Source organism: Mytilus galloprovincialis, chromosome 9 (genome assembly GCF_965363235.1).
Source record: "Mytilus galloprovincialis chromosome 9, xbMytGall1.hap1.1, whole genome shotgun sequence".
Classification (NCBI taxonomy): Eukaryota; Metazoa; Mollusca; class Bivalvia; order Mytilida; family Mytilidae; genus Mytilus; species Mytilus galloprovincialis.
The window spans coordinates 46752504-46766746 of NC_134846.1; positions in this window are offsets into that span (position 1 = coordinate 46752504).

Consider the following 14243-nt stretch of genomic DNA (forward strand, 5'->3'; position numbering starts at 1 on the left):
TGTTGCCTTTATTTACAAAGCGAAAGAAGCACGTCATATTAGAATTTCATTGGATTGATAAATGAAAGCCATGTGTGTTCTTTTTGACAGAATACAAACGTAAAATGTCCGTTTTTTTCTAAATCGTACTAATTATGTTATACAAATGTACATATCCAGACAAGAATATAAGTATAATATACAAATGATACTGTTTAACGTGTGTATTTCATGTAATTTCCTGATGCATTATATATATATATGTTGTAACTGTTATACCGGCCCAGCAGATGTTCTATAATAGATCAAGCGTCTTTGATTTCCATTGCGCAGGTGGTAAGTTTCTTCAACTATTTTTATTGTACTCTACTTATTATAACTTTCTGTGTTAGAAGGGGCATTTCCCGCTTTTTTTTTTATTTTCATGACAAAAGGTGTACTTTAATAAATAGCGTTGTAATCTTTGGTGTCCTTGTTTCTGATAAAATAGTCACAGTAATAATCGTGTTTTGATATCTTTTTAGTTTTTAAACATCAATGAGTTGTACACTAGTACATTATATTTCATTTTTAATTAAAGTGGTTCGAAGTTAAATTTCTAACATGTATTTCTGTTATCTCTTGAAGTCCCTTTTTGAATTTTAAAATTATAGACAATTTTACAAATTCTGGTATAGAATTTGAAACAAATGGTTACTTCTAATATATATCTTTTCAATCCATTTTAATCCTAGTATCTAGTATGATGAGTTTAAAACTATCCCCCTCCTTTTCATAGCGTCTTTGATAGTTAATTTGTAAGTTTGTTTGATATTCTAAGTTTGTAATATTGTACATCTGTAATGTATATTTATTGCATAATACATTGCACAGTTTTAGTTGCCGCCACCAAATTTATTGTCACGTTAGCATGTTTCCTCCGTTTGGGTTGGTAAACCGATTTTGTCAATACTAGTAAATCGGAACAATGACCAACTGTCATTCGAGTGGTAGGTTTAGTTAGCTATAAACCAGGTTTTTCATCGAAAAAGTCTGTCCCAATAGTTATCAAAGGTACCAAAATTATAATTTAGTACGTCAGACGCGCGTGTCGTCTACATAAGACTCATCAGTGACGCTCATATCGAGATTGTTATAAAGCCAAGTCAGTATAGTTGCAGTTGTATTTTTGTAGTTCTGTTGGTTGATGGCGTTAGATTAAAGCAATAGTTAAACAGGTGCAATGAAGATTTTATTGACCAATCAGGAAAGACATTAATTAAAGTTTTACAGTTTACCTTCAACACATCTACCATCCAGAACTTAGGATGATAAACATCAATGAATTCTTTTAGTGCAGAAAATAAATTACCGATAAACAATATGTTTTTATTTTATCAATTTGACGGCAAAACTTCTAAAGAAATGCATATCAATAAAACAAAATCTTAATTAACGAATCGTTGTGTGAGTGTTATAATGAAGTGTTATAATGAAGTAACTGTATTTATTTTCTGAATGTCGACAAATGCATATGAAGTGTAAATTCGCAAACACACAAACGATGCAAACGGCTCATCGCGCGCATGTTTTGATCATTTGTTTCTAACAATCGTTTGTAAAGTTAACATAATCTTTGACAAACTCTGCAGTCGCTAGAAATGAGTCTACAGTATGACGTACATGATTTGTTAGTACACACGATACATTTGTTTCTAACTTTAATCTGATTAAACGATGTATTTGTTTCTACGTTTGTAAAAAAGTCTGTTTACCAACAATATTTGCATGCATTATTGAAAGTTCAAACAGGGTCAGTAAACACTGATTAAACGATGTATTTGTTTTTACTTTTGTAGCGTTTAGAAAACAACAATAAACACCACACAAAAGTTTGGTTAGAAAGACATGCACTCTTAATAATCATTTGGGATATATAACGAAATGTAGCTATAGGAGTCCACTTTACGGACTTGTACTCTTTGTTTCATTTTATTTATATTAAAACACCTTTAATAGATAAGGCACTTCCTTGTCTGGAGATGTAATAAAACAAAAGTTATAGAAATGATGTTCTATATTTCTATTTTAGATAGACTTTTAAATATCCTCTGAACTTCCTGTTTCCAACTAAATGACTTAGCTATCGTGGTCAATAGAAAGTGTGGAGATAGATCAATGCAATAGATATTTCTAGGGACAACACTAAGCTTCAAGTATGTGGGCATTAAATTCGGTGATGTTTGAAGTAGAATAAAGTATGAAGATACAAAGAGGTCAATCGAAAATGTCCGCATACCACCATATAAAAGACAACAAACGAAAAACAGTGTAACACGTCACTAAGAAATTAAAAAATTGAGCAAAAGGAACTAAACGAAAGCTGAAAACAACATAATGCGTTACTTACTTGACAGTTGTACCTGTTTTGCTAGTGAATCATTGGTACTGGTTGTTATCAACACAATTCAGGAATCATCTTTAACAAAACCAAATCATGGTGATTCTTGTAAAGCTTTCGCAGACATATTAGATACGATTATTCGCATTATGAAAATGTGTTTAACAATTGCAATTAACCAATCAATAAATATTTAAAACAATATGTGATAAAATTGAGAGTTGAAATGTGGAATGTGTCATAGAGACAACAAGCCGACAGGAGAGCAGATGCTTCAGCTGGCTCCTTAACAAAAATGTGTCTTTGTTAAGTTGCATTTGACGTCATACCAAACTCCGAAATATATAAATGAACTAAAATTAAAATCATACAAGACTAACAAAGGCCAAAGCCCCTGACTTGGGACAGGCACAAACATGCAGCAGTGTTAAACATGGTTTTGAGATCTCAACCCTCCCCAATACATCTAGCCGATGTACGCACAGTAAAATTCAGTTGAAAAGAAATCCGAGTCCGATGTCAGAATAGGTGACAAAAGAAACTAGATAAAATGACAATGTTTCATAGATTAAAAAAGAACTACTAGCAGTAACTGACATGCCAGCTCCATACCTTTATTTTATAAGATTATTTTTTCATCATATGAATATCAGGCACAATCTCTCTCGTTAGGGCTTTGGTATCATAAGGTCCGAGAATTGTCGTCCCTTGATTTTCGTTGTAGTTTCGAATATAGTCACTAGTGTTGACAGTGGTTACTTGCTATTAATTTTTATACCCCTTCCAAATTTATTGCTCCATGTTTAATGCCTCAAATTGCAAGAAGGAGGATAAAATACACTGTAAAAAAATTTGGGTCAAGAATTTGAAAGAAAAGTAGTGCTTTGGTCCAGCTGAAAAGGTTAAAAATTAGCACTTCGGAAGCTGTCAAAAGATTTCAAGGCGCCCTAAACATAAAATTGTCCATATTTTTAGTTAGAGCCGACGAAGTTTTCTATAATTTTGATATAATTTGTCCCAAAAGAAGTACAACACACTGTTAAATTTTCATTGAGAAAGCTCAGGTGTGATTTTTTAAATTTTCATTTTTATCTTTTAAAAGAAATGCACTACAAAATAATTGTGGTCTTGGACATAAATTCATAAAATATATGAGAAGAACAAACCTTGTATCATGCCAACAACTGGTTTCAGAATAGATGTGTTTATATTCGATGCAAAGACCCTATAAGTGAATCAATAGTAAAGCCAAAACATGATAATTATACGATACGCTACTTGTTAAAGATGTTATGATAAAATTCAGTGTGAAGAATAGCAATCATTAAAGACCAAACAGCCTATTCATTTCTATCAGTGATTTTTCCTTAAAATTTTGTGTGAAGGTGTTGCATGATTTGAGGAACAAAATATGATGAAAAAATGGGGGTCACCGACTTAGTTTTGTCACTATAGCAACCCCAGTTTTGTGTTTTCCCGAATATTAACATAATATTTCCTTGTTATCTGAACTCTCAAAAAAATGCTTTATATAAAATCTACAAGCATAATTCTTGTTTCACGTTAAACAGTAGATTTGTATCTTTCAAATACAGGTTCAAGAGTTTAAGGCTTATATTAATTTGATCTTTAAAAATATGATTTATTTCATTCCCGCCAAAAATTTAACGTAAAACTGAAAAACGTTTCCAGTATTAAAAAATATCTACCAGTGATTTCTTCATAAAAATTTAAAGAAGGAAAGTGCCATATGTACTCTTCAAAATAAAGCAAAAAAAAGTGTATGTCACCGACCTTTCAAAAAAGTTATGAGTACTTTTCATGTTTTTTTCTCGTTCGTTTTGAAGAAAAGAGTTGTGTTTCTTCAGAACATTGCATCTGACGTCATAGTACAAACTTTCCTTGCTGGCGCACTATTTGAAAAAAGAAATCGCAAATTGGACGTCAAGAACCCACATTTAAATTTCCAAGAATAACAACTATATTCACCTACTTTATTATCCGGTATTACTAGAGATTAAGCATGTATCAGTTTCAGATCTTTATGATGTTGTTGCCGCACAGTATAAACCTTCAGAAACACCATCCGGCGAAATGGAAAATTGTTTGAAATAACCTTTCATGACGCTTTTGTATTGAAAGTCTGTTTTTGTCCTCTGTCCCACACAAGCAAAATTATTGAAAATAAAAATAGAAATGAAAGATGGCACTGGTTAACTTACAGAGTATTTGAATATACCAGATTAGATGTGCTTGTTTCTTTTTCGCGTCAATTTCAGAAGTTTGCCATAACGAACTCATTCGGAACTGTTGAAAGACGGACATACAAAAGCATGGACGGAGTTCTTTATACCATTATTTTTCCCGACTAAGACGAGCGTTTAGAAATTATTGCATCGAGTTTGTGAAATTATTATTTTAGAATATTTAAGATATAAGGAAAAAATTAAAATTATGGTACATGTAATATATGAATGAAAGTTTTGATTCAAATACAATCCTTTTATTACTACCTCATGTGTTTTCAAAAAAACTACCTTGACCAAACACTGTAACCAAAAACTTTAACCTGAAGCGGGACAGACGGACGAACGAACGGACGTCAGACCAGAAAACATAATGCCCATAAATCGGACATAAAAAAAACTTTCACCTAACCTGTACACAATCAGCGCAAACGAAAGACAAAATCTACGCAAGTGAAGAAGAAAAAAATGAAATGCAGATCGACGCAAATATAAGACAAAATATACGCATGTGAAAGAATAAAAAAGAAATGAAATGCAGAACGGCGCAAATGCAAAAAGTCAAGATCAAAATTTATATTTTATTATTTTTATGAAAACGAAGGTTAAATATAGTGTAGTATCTTAAGTGTCCATTTGTGTTAAATTTTCACAGGATATTAAAGTAGCGTGACGCAATAATAGTTCCTCTTTTCTTGGGAGACGTAGCGTGCACTATGTTGGAATCCGATAAAACGCAAAATAGGACGTTATAATTTGACGTTTTTTCATTGCTAGAAATGTCAACGTCATAGAGCTTTTATGTCACTACCAAGTTGCGTTAGCTGATGCGCATTAACAATAGACTGTTTGGTCTTTAAGATCATTGTTTGATACGGTACAATATTGTTTATTTATGTGTTGTAAATATAATTATAGCGTTAATTGAGATTTGGTTGCTTTTTCTTTCTTGAATGTTTTGCTACATGCATGTACCGTTTGTTGATCCTTAAATCCAGATAAATAGAAAAGAATTAGATCTAGAAAACGTTAAATTAAAACCAGCCACATATAATTTGCCTGTCCTTGGCTTGGAAATTTTTAGGTGATTTTCTTATGACATATCTTAAACAATTTGTTGTATTTTTGAGAGTGATTTGTGATGTTCCGAGATGTTTATTATATACAGTATACAATACTCATAATTACAAAAGCCGTTTTAGGTGTCTAACAAGTTGCTTTCAACTACAAAAAAACTCTTAAGGATCGTTATCAAATTTATGTTTTGCGTGCATCTTTGTTAGATTTATTGGTGTGATTGTTTAAATTTTTAAATCAGTGGTATTGTATGTCTCCTCGATCTTAATTATTGTCACATTGATAACTATCTACACCACTGGGTCGAAGACACTGCTGGTGGATGTTTCGTCACCGAAGGTATCACCAGCCAAGTAAACAGCACTTCGGTGTTGACATGAATATCAATTATAAGGTCATTTTTATAAATTATCTGTTTGCAAGTGTATGAATTATTCGAAATTCTAAGGATTTTCGTATCCAAGGCATAGATTACCAGAGAAGTATTTGGCACAACTTATTGGAATGTGGGTCCTCAATGCTCTTCAATTTTATACTTGTTTGGTTAACTATTTGATCTAAGCGTCACTGGTGAGTATCAAATTATAAGCCTAGTACCTTTGATAACTATAAACAACTGTTATAAAATTGGGTGTTTAACCATTTCCCCCGGAAATGCGGTACCAAGGACAGAATATGACAGTTGTTTCTACTCTTTCTGTTGGTTTATTTTGTGAGATTTTATGAACTTCTTTTTGATTTATATAGGAGTTTGACATTTTTGTTATACGTTTTTTATAGTTCAGTTTAATATATAACACTTTTTTATAGATGCAAAACGAAATAGATCTGTATCACCACTTGTTTATTGTTGAAGACTGTACATTGACCTGTAGATGTCCTTGGTTATTTGTGTCGTTGCCCCATACCCACATCAACCTTTATGTCATTGATGATATGTTGTCAGAACATATCCTGAATTTACATGATGTAAATTTATAGATTTCGTTTAGCAACATGTTGATTTATACATACAAAATAAATCCTATTCATATTGATGAAACATTATCTAACTTATCTAATCAATGGACATGATATTATTTAACATCGTACAACACGTAACTGCTGTTATCAGATGGTTAAAAGGATATTTCATCTATAATCGCATTGCCTACGATAGTGACTGTACTACGTAAATTTCGTAAATAAACGAACAAACGAATGCCTTTGAATATTTTAACAACACAATTGAAAATAACATAAATAGTCTTTATATTTGGTTTCTTTATTTAGTATTGTTTCTCGTTGTTATAACTTCCCTTTTTTCAAGACGGACAGCGGAAAATGATCTTTTATTATTGTTCTATAAACTAGACACTGCGTGGGTATCGACTCGTATTGAAATAAGATTTCTTTTTCTCGTTGTTTTATTTAAATGTACACTAAATCAATTTTAAAAAGTCAATTGTAGCACAAAGGACACAGTTTGTCTAAATCAGAAATGCATCCTCCCATTATTTTTTTTGACGAAAAGATCAATCGATTTTGTTTTCTGTTGATAGATTTTAACCATTTAAATTAAATTGATACAAATGGTATCGTCCGGGCTTTGTGACACAATTTTTCACCAAAAAATCAATTAAATGAAAGAGAGGCTAAAGAAAGTTAAGAAATAATTATTGTTTGAAAACAAAGTGACAACGCTATGGTAATAAAAAAGACAAGAAGACAAATTACTGTATACAAAGCACAACATAGTAATTTAATTGCTGAGCAACATGAACCCCACAAAGAACTGGGGAGATCTCAGGTAGTCAGGAATTGTAAGCAGATTCTGCCCCACATGTGGAACCAGTCGTGTTACTCATAATCAAACCTGGTGATAAGCTTTATTCTAAGTCAAGAAAAAGACAAATGAACGTCTTATTTTGTTTTAGAAATATTTCCCGAAAACCTGGATGATATCATTTATATTAACTATGTATACGCCTTTTTGTATCATAGAATTTCTGTTTGCAATGTTAAATTCTAAATGAACAGTTAAGACCAAAACGTGATTTCATTTCATTTCTAATTTATTTTCCATAATTAGTTACAGAAATGTAAATCAAAAAGCCAAACTTGTAAAATTCTTCTTCTATGATAACAGCATCAAGTGCGTTCAACTCTGTTAGTGCGTTTCTACAGCGTTCAAATAAATAAATAATAACATATAACATTCGATATTTTTACTCGAAATATATTTTATGTAAAGTTATATACAGTATCAAACTCAATCTGAAACAAAACTATAAGGAAAATAAAAACAAAACAACAGACCGTTGCATGCGAAAGAACCTTGTTCCAACGTGCTTACAGTTAAATAAGTAAGTACTATTTTGTTTTGCTAATAAATGTTGAGATCTATTAAATATAATGGAAATACTTATTGCGATGAGAGAGTTGTTACATTATGTCGTAATATAATTGTAGATTTATAAATATATTTGTTTTCAAATTAAATTAGTAATTGTGGTATTTCACAGTGCATAATTGGACAAAGCTTTACATACTCTGTAAAAGGCACTTCTATGATTCTTACTCATCTAATGCAAACGGCTCCTATGGAGTTCAAAATTAATTTGTTTTCTTATTTGACAGTGAACAGTTTTCTGGCATGTAACACATTTACATCTTCAATTGTTTCGTGTGCACAGTAAAAGAGATTTCTGCCTGTTGTAAGAACTCATTCTAATTTGTTTTGAAATCTATTTTCGTTAGTTATAATGATAAGTAATTGATTGTGCATTTGTTTGAGTATGCCTTAGTCATTATATTTTCTATAAAATTGTTTAAATCTCTGTGCACGTAGAGACTACATGACGGGGGAATGGTTATGCAATAGTTATATAAAATTATTAAATTATGAAATGGCATTAAATGTGTTTAAGTATGGAAATAGAAATATGAACAATGAATTTCCAATCAATTTGTCAAGCTTGGCAAGAAATGCTGATCAAATTAATCAAACTCTATTCAACCATCACAATAGTCCTTGCTAAAATTCTAACATTAAGTTGCACTAAGTTAAAAAGTTCTATGAAGGCTGGCTTGATATCAAAAGAACCATATTTATAAGATACAGAAACGTGTGTGTGTGAAAGATAAAAACAAATAATGAATTGTAGAAAAAAATATCGATATCGAAAAAGGCCTCAATTTCTGTTTTATTTTATCTCTTGTGGAGAGTTGCCTCATTGAAAATTCAATCACAACAACAGTCAATATTCTCCATTTGTCATCCGGTTTATTCTTTGTTATGAATTTGTTTTCCATTTGGTTATATCGGTACATTTTATAGCTCATAATACGATATGTTGTCATTATTGAATGTCGTAGAGTGACTACCAAGGGAGAATATGACAGCTGTTGTCCATTTGTTTGATGTGTGATCTGTTTTGTTGTGCGTGTTGGTAAGTCTTTTGTTTTGTATGTTGTGTCTTATGTACTATAAAGTGTATGTTGTTCTTTTTTTACGCCATGGCGTTGTAAGAGTTTGAACGTGCCTCTGGTACCATACGCTTTTCCTTTTTGAGCTTTTGATTTTGCCATTTGATTAGGGACTTTCCTTTTAGAATAATCCTCTGAGTTCAGTATTTTTGTGATTGCCTTTTTTGGCGCATATTTAAGAAGTAACATACAGTAGTGTCTATCAAAATCATTGAAATTTGTAAATCTGGTAATTATGTAAGATTGACGTTATTTATTCTATGACCCAGTTGACACTGCTGAGATCGTTTGTCACGTCCTTGATTACAAATCAGTAGATTATCATCAACCGTATATCCATTTGCACAGCATGTCATGGCAACATTAACTGTTGCTGTCAATAAATGCAGCTGCGTATATTTATATCCTTTTGATTAATTAGACTTATATACTTTAACAGCTGACCAAATAATTAATGAAACAATTTCTGACTTCATATACTCTAAATTATACATGTTGACGTTCGTTCTACTGCTTAATTGAAGGCAACAGTAGTATACCGCTGTTCAAAACTCATAAATCCATGGACAAAATCGGGTTAACAAACTAAACCTGGGGGAAACGCATTACATATAAGAAGAGAACAACGACACAACATTAAAATGTAACACACACACACACACACACACACACACACACACACACACACACACACACACACACACACACACACAGAAACGGACTAAGCATTAGACAAAATCCTATGAGAATAACAAATATAGCATCAAAACTAAATACATGAATTTGGGATAGATAAGTACCGTGACACGTCTTGTAGTAATGTGAATTCACACTCAAAAACAAGAGAAAACAAACGACACAACGGAAACCCAACATTAAAATGTAACACACACAGAAACGAACTATAATATAACAATGACCATATTCCTGACTTGGTACAGGACATTTTAAAGGAAAAAATGGTGGGTTGAACCTGGTTTTGTGGCATGCCAAACCTCCATCTTTTATGGCCATGTGAAATATAACATTAAATGACAACACAACATTACAGGACTACAATATAAATAAATAGGAGAACACAATTGACAAAGAAACAGACGAATAATAGCTAACAAAAGGCAACAAGTTTACATTTTTTTAATACGCCAGTGCATTTAGTCAATTAAACTTTTCATAGGTTGGACTCAGTGACCGGCAATTATTTATGTTATGAAATGGAAGTGAAATGTGTATTACGTACATAAACGAAAAGATATGACATAATATATTATCTAATTCTTTACTCATTGTGATCAAACACGAGCTGAAGGCATTAAAAAATTATCACAGACAGTAAAAATGCTGTTTTCTATAATTGAAATGAAATCTGTAAAACATTCCGCAAAACTATTGTTGGTTATTGAGATTCAGGGCAACCCTAGACCAGGGTTTTAGTTCTTTTTTGCGTGTCTTCCAAAAGTAACAAAATCATTATATAACAACAAGCATAAGGTCAACCGTTTTGGAAAGGGTGAAACAACTTTATTCGATTAAGTAAATAGAGCGTCATGCATTAGTAAATTTAAAATGCATAAATGTTATTAATTTCGTGCAAATATCAGTCACTAAGACAAAACTTAAGGATAATGTACCATGTGATGACTCAATGCTAAACATATATAAATTTTACAGAAAATACAAAGCCTTCCCTCTTGTACTCTCATATTTGGCAATTCAGTGCTTGGTAGATAGAGTATTATTGCATACAGTTCTAGCAATGGTTTCCATTAAGCAAGTTTATGAATTTAGATATTGGTTAACACAAATATAATATATATAAATATTGACCAATTCATGTACACCTTTTAAGGACTGCTCGACTTAAGCGAATCAGCAAGAGGTGTTTTATTTTGCATTTAAAGGTTGTTAAGGATTTTTATATATAATAAACGCTAGCACATACATAGGAAAACAAGTCAGTAATCTATGTTCAAAATTTTATAGCACAAACCTTTGTATTAAAGTCTGTGAATTTTCTACAACAATCTTGGTTTTATTTGCCACAAAATCCCCGTTTGCGATAAAATGCAATGAAAAAATAAATAATAATGCTTTGCATCAAGTTTCCCCTTAGTATATGTACATAATTAAATAAACTCATCATAGATGCCAGGAATAAATTTTGTTTTTACGCCAGACGCATCAGTGATGCTCGAATCCAAAAAGGTTTAAAAGGCCAAATAAAGTACAATGTTGAAGCGCATTGAGGACCAAAATTCCTAAAAGTTTTACCAAACACAGCTAAGGTAATCTATTCCTGAGGTAGAAAAACCTAAGTATTCAAAAAATTCAAATTGCCCATGTCTATTATAATTCATTACCATTGCTGCTTGGATACTATTTCAGTTTGAAAATCTCGCATTTAACATCACAACAGAAGGGGGCATTAACCTTAACGTTTGTCGTGGAACATTTGTAGCGTTATCGTCTAATGTTTTCGTTAATCTTCATAAGGAAGTAATCTTGGTATTCTACATTTCACCGGATTTATAGCAATAAGATCCAGTAAATATACATATGAAATCAGCTTGGTGTTTCCTTAGTACGCACTTCTCGGAATTCTACCACCAGTTAAGTTAGCTTTAATAATAATTATCTTTTTATAACAAGAGGTCATCGAGTAGTATATCATGTTGTGCAATTACCAAATGCTATTCAATTCCGCTAGATACATAAACGAATTGTATTATATGTGTCTGGTTCAGCGTATGTCTTCATTGCAAATTGATAGAGTCAATTTTCCTTAGACAAGACATATCTTTTCTTTTGTGACAATGATAATTAATTAAATGTAAATTCATGGATTTTATTCAGATCATTTCTTCTTATACAATTGTAATTGAAATGTTATAGAAACCTTTTAGTCATAGTTACATCATAATTAGGATAGTTTTACATTGTTCGACATCTTAATTCAACACGTGTTAAAACATAATCAGATCAGAATGACATTAATTAAGTTAACCGATTACCTTCAAAAATAATACAGTTTGTTAGATAATGGGTTCTGATAACATCGCAGTAACCATATAGTTGAAACAGGAATACAGATACCATAAATATACAATATATGAGAAAAAAAATCAATTTTCTGTTAAATACCTTGCAATGCTGACATCGACAATATATTCTAAAAAAATAATTCATAAAAACAAGCATCAAGTTCAATTGAGTGACAGTCATTTATTGAACAAAAACAATACGATAGTCGCTTATCAAATTTTGACTGTTTAAGAAACAAAGACACCAGGCATACAGACAAAACTGACTCCATTGAGACACCTCTTTAAAAATTATAACAACCAGATGAAAATATATACAAGAGGGACATTCAAACTCATAAATCGAAAATAAACTGACAACGCCATGACTAAAAATGAAAAGGACAAACAGACAAACAATAGTACACATGACTTAACATAGAAAACTGAAGAATAAACACCACGAACCAATGGAATACACTATTCTTCTTCATCGACATATCCTCATAATTATATTTGTAATGAAATAAAGATAATAAACGTTTTGGTAAGCAATACTGATTCAGAATCCAAGCAAAACGTTAAATTACTTTTTTCAAACAATGTAGCACCCTTATATATTTCATAACCGTATTTGACTTTATAATTTGCTTCATGTTGAATGGAAGTCTGTTTGCTGTAGCATAAGTCGCAGCCCCTATTCTGAAACTGGATGCTTTACTGCACCGCGTGTATAAATCAATAAACGACAGGACGAAATTTAAAGAGGCGTAATAAGTGCATGTACCGGGTGATCCAAACGACAGTTGTAATAAAGGTCAAGTGTTGTCCGAATGCTAATCAATCAAAGACTCCTTAAATTTGTATATATCTGACACATTAGATATGTGCAATGTGTTTGTATCAGTTGAAACATTTTTTTGATAAATCTATACCAAACTAGATTTCATTCGCGGATACAATCTGTTGATACTTATATTTAGTTATTGCATGATGTCAATATTTTCGCTGAATGTAAATGGCGTGTTTATACTAACTTTATATGGTGTTGGATGAGAACTGATTGCTATTTTCTCTAAGATACATGATTTTGCATCAGTTATGTGCTTAGAAGAGCGTTCAGTTACTGCGAGAACTCTCATATCTGCTCTTAACGCCTTTTTGGTTTTTGTTATTTTTGTTGTTGCTTTGTATCGGTCGAACGAGTTATTACTTTTGATCTTATTGCTATAGTTTGTTCAAATGAAGTACCGTAACGCCACTTTCACATGTAAATTTGAGGGTTTAGTGCCAACAAACATGTTTTAAAGTTCCATGTCAGACGGAAGTTATTCAGTGGTTTTTGTTTGTTGATGTATATCATACTTGTTTTTCGTTTATTGTTTTGATCATAAATCGGGCCGTGTTTTCCTCGTTTGAACAGTTAGTCATTCTGGGCCTTCTTAACCCATTATGCGGTATTAATTACGCTCATTGTTCTAAATCGTAAGATGACCTTTGGTTATAAACGTTTACGTAATATGGTCCTTAGTGGAGAGAAGTAGCATTACCATCCATACCACATCTTCCTCTTTTATACATTATATATAGACTCTGTTGAGACGACTCATTCGTCACAAACTCTCAAATGTGTAATCCCTAAAATAAAAATATGTTCTACATGTCAGTAAAACAGCAACCCAGCATCATTGTCATGTTTGTAATACCAGAGCTATGACGTAAAGCTTATACAATGCCATATATATATATAAGTATCGTTGATATCACGTGATTAGTTCATGACGTAGTTGAATGTTTTCAATTGATTATCTGTGAATCATTGATATAATGTCCAAGTTTGATGTCAAAGCTAGATATCTTCAATGGAAAAATTTTTTACGTAGATATACCAGTCAGCGGTATTCGTCCTATTTCAAATATGAAACAACAAAAATAAAATGTAAAGAGAATGACAAACGAAAAAAGTGTCATAATATTACAGGCCTGATCTTACTCTAGCACAATAAATACTGTCTTTTTGTGAGAGGTCAACAATCTACTAAACCAGGTTTATTCAGCCATTTTCTACATAAG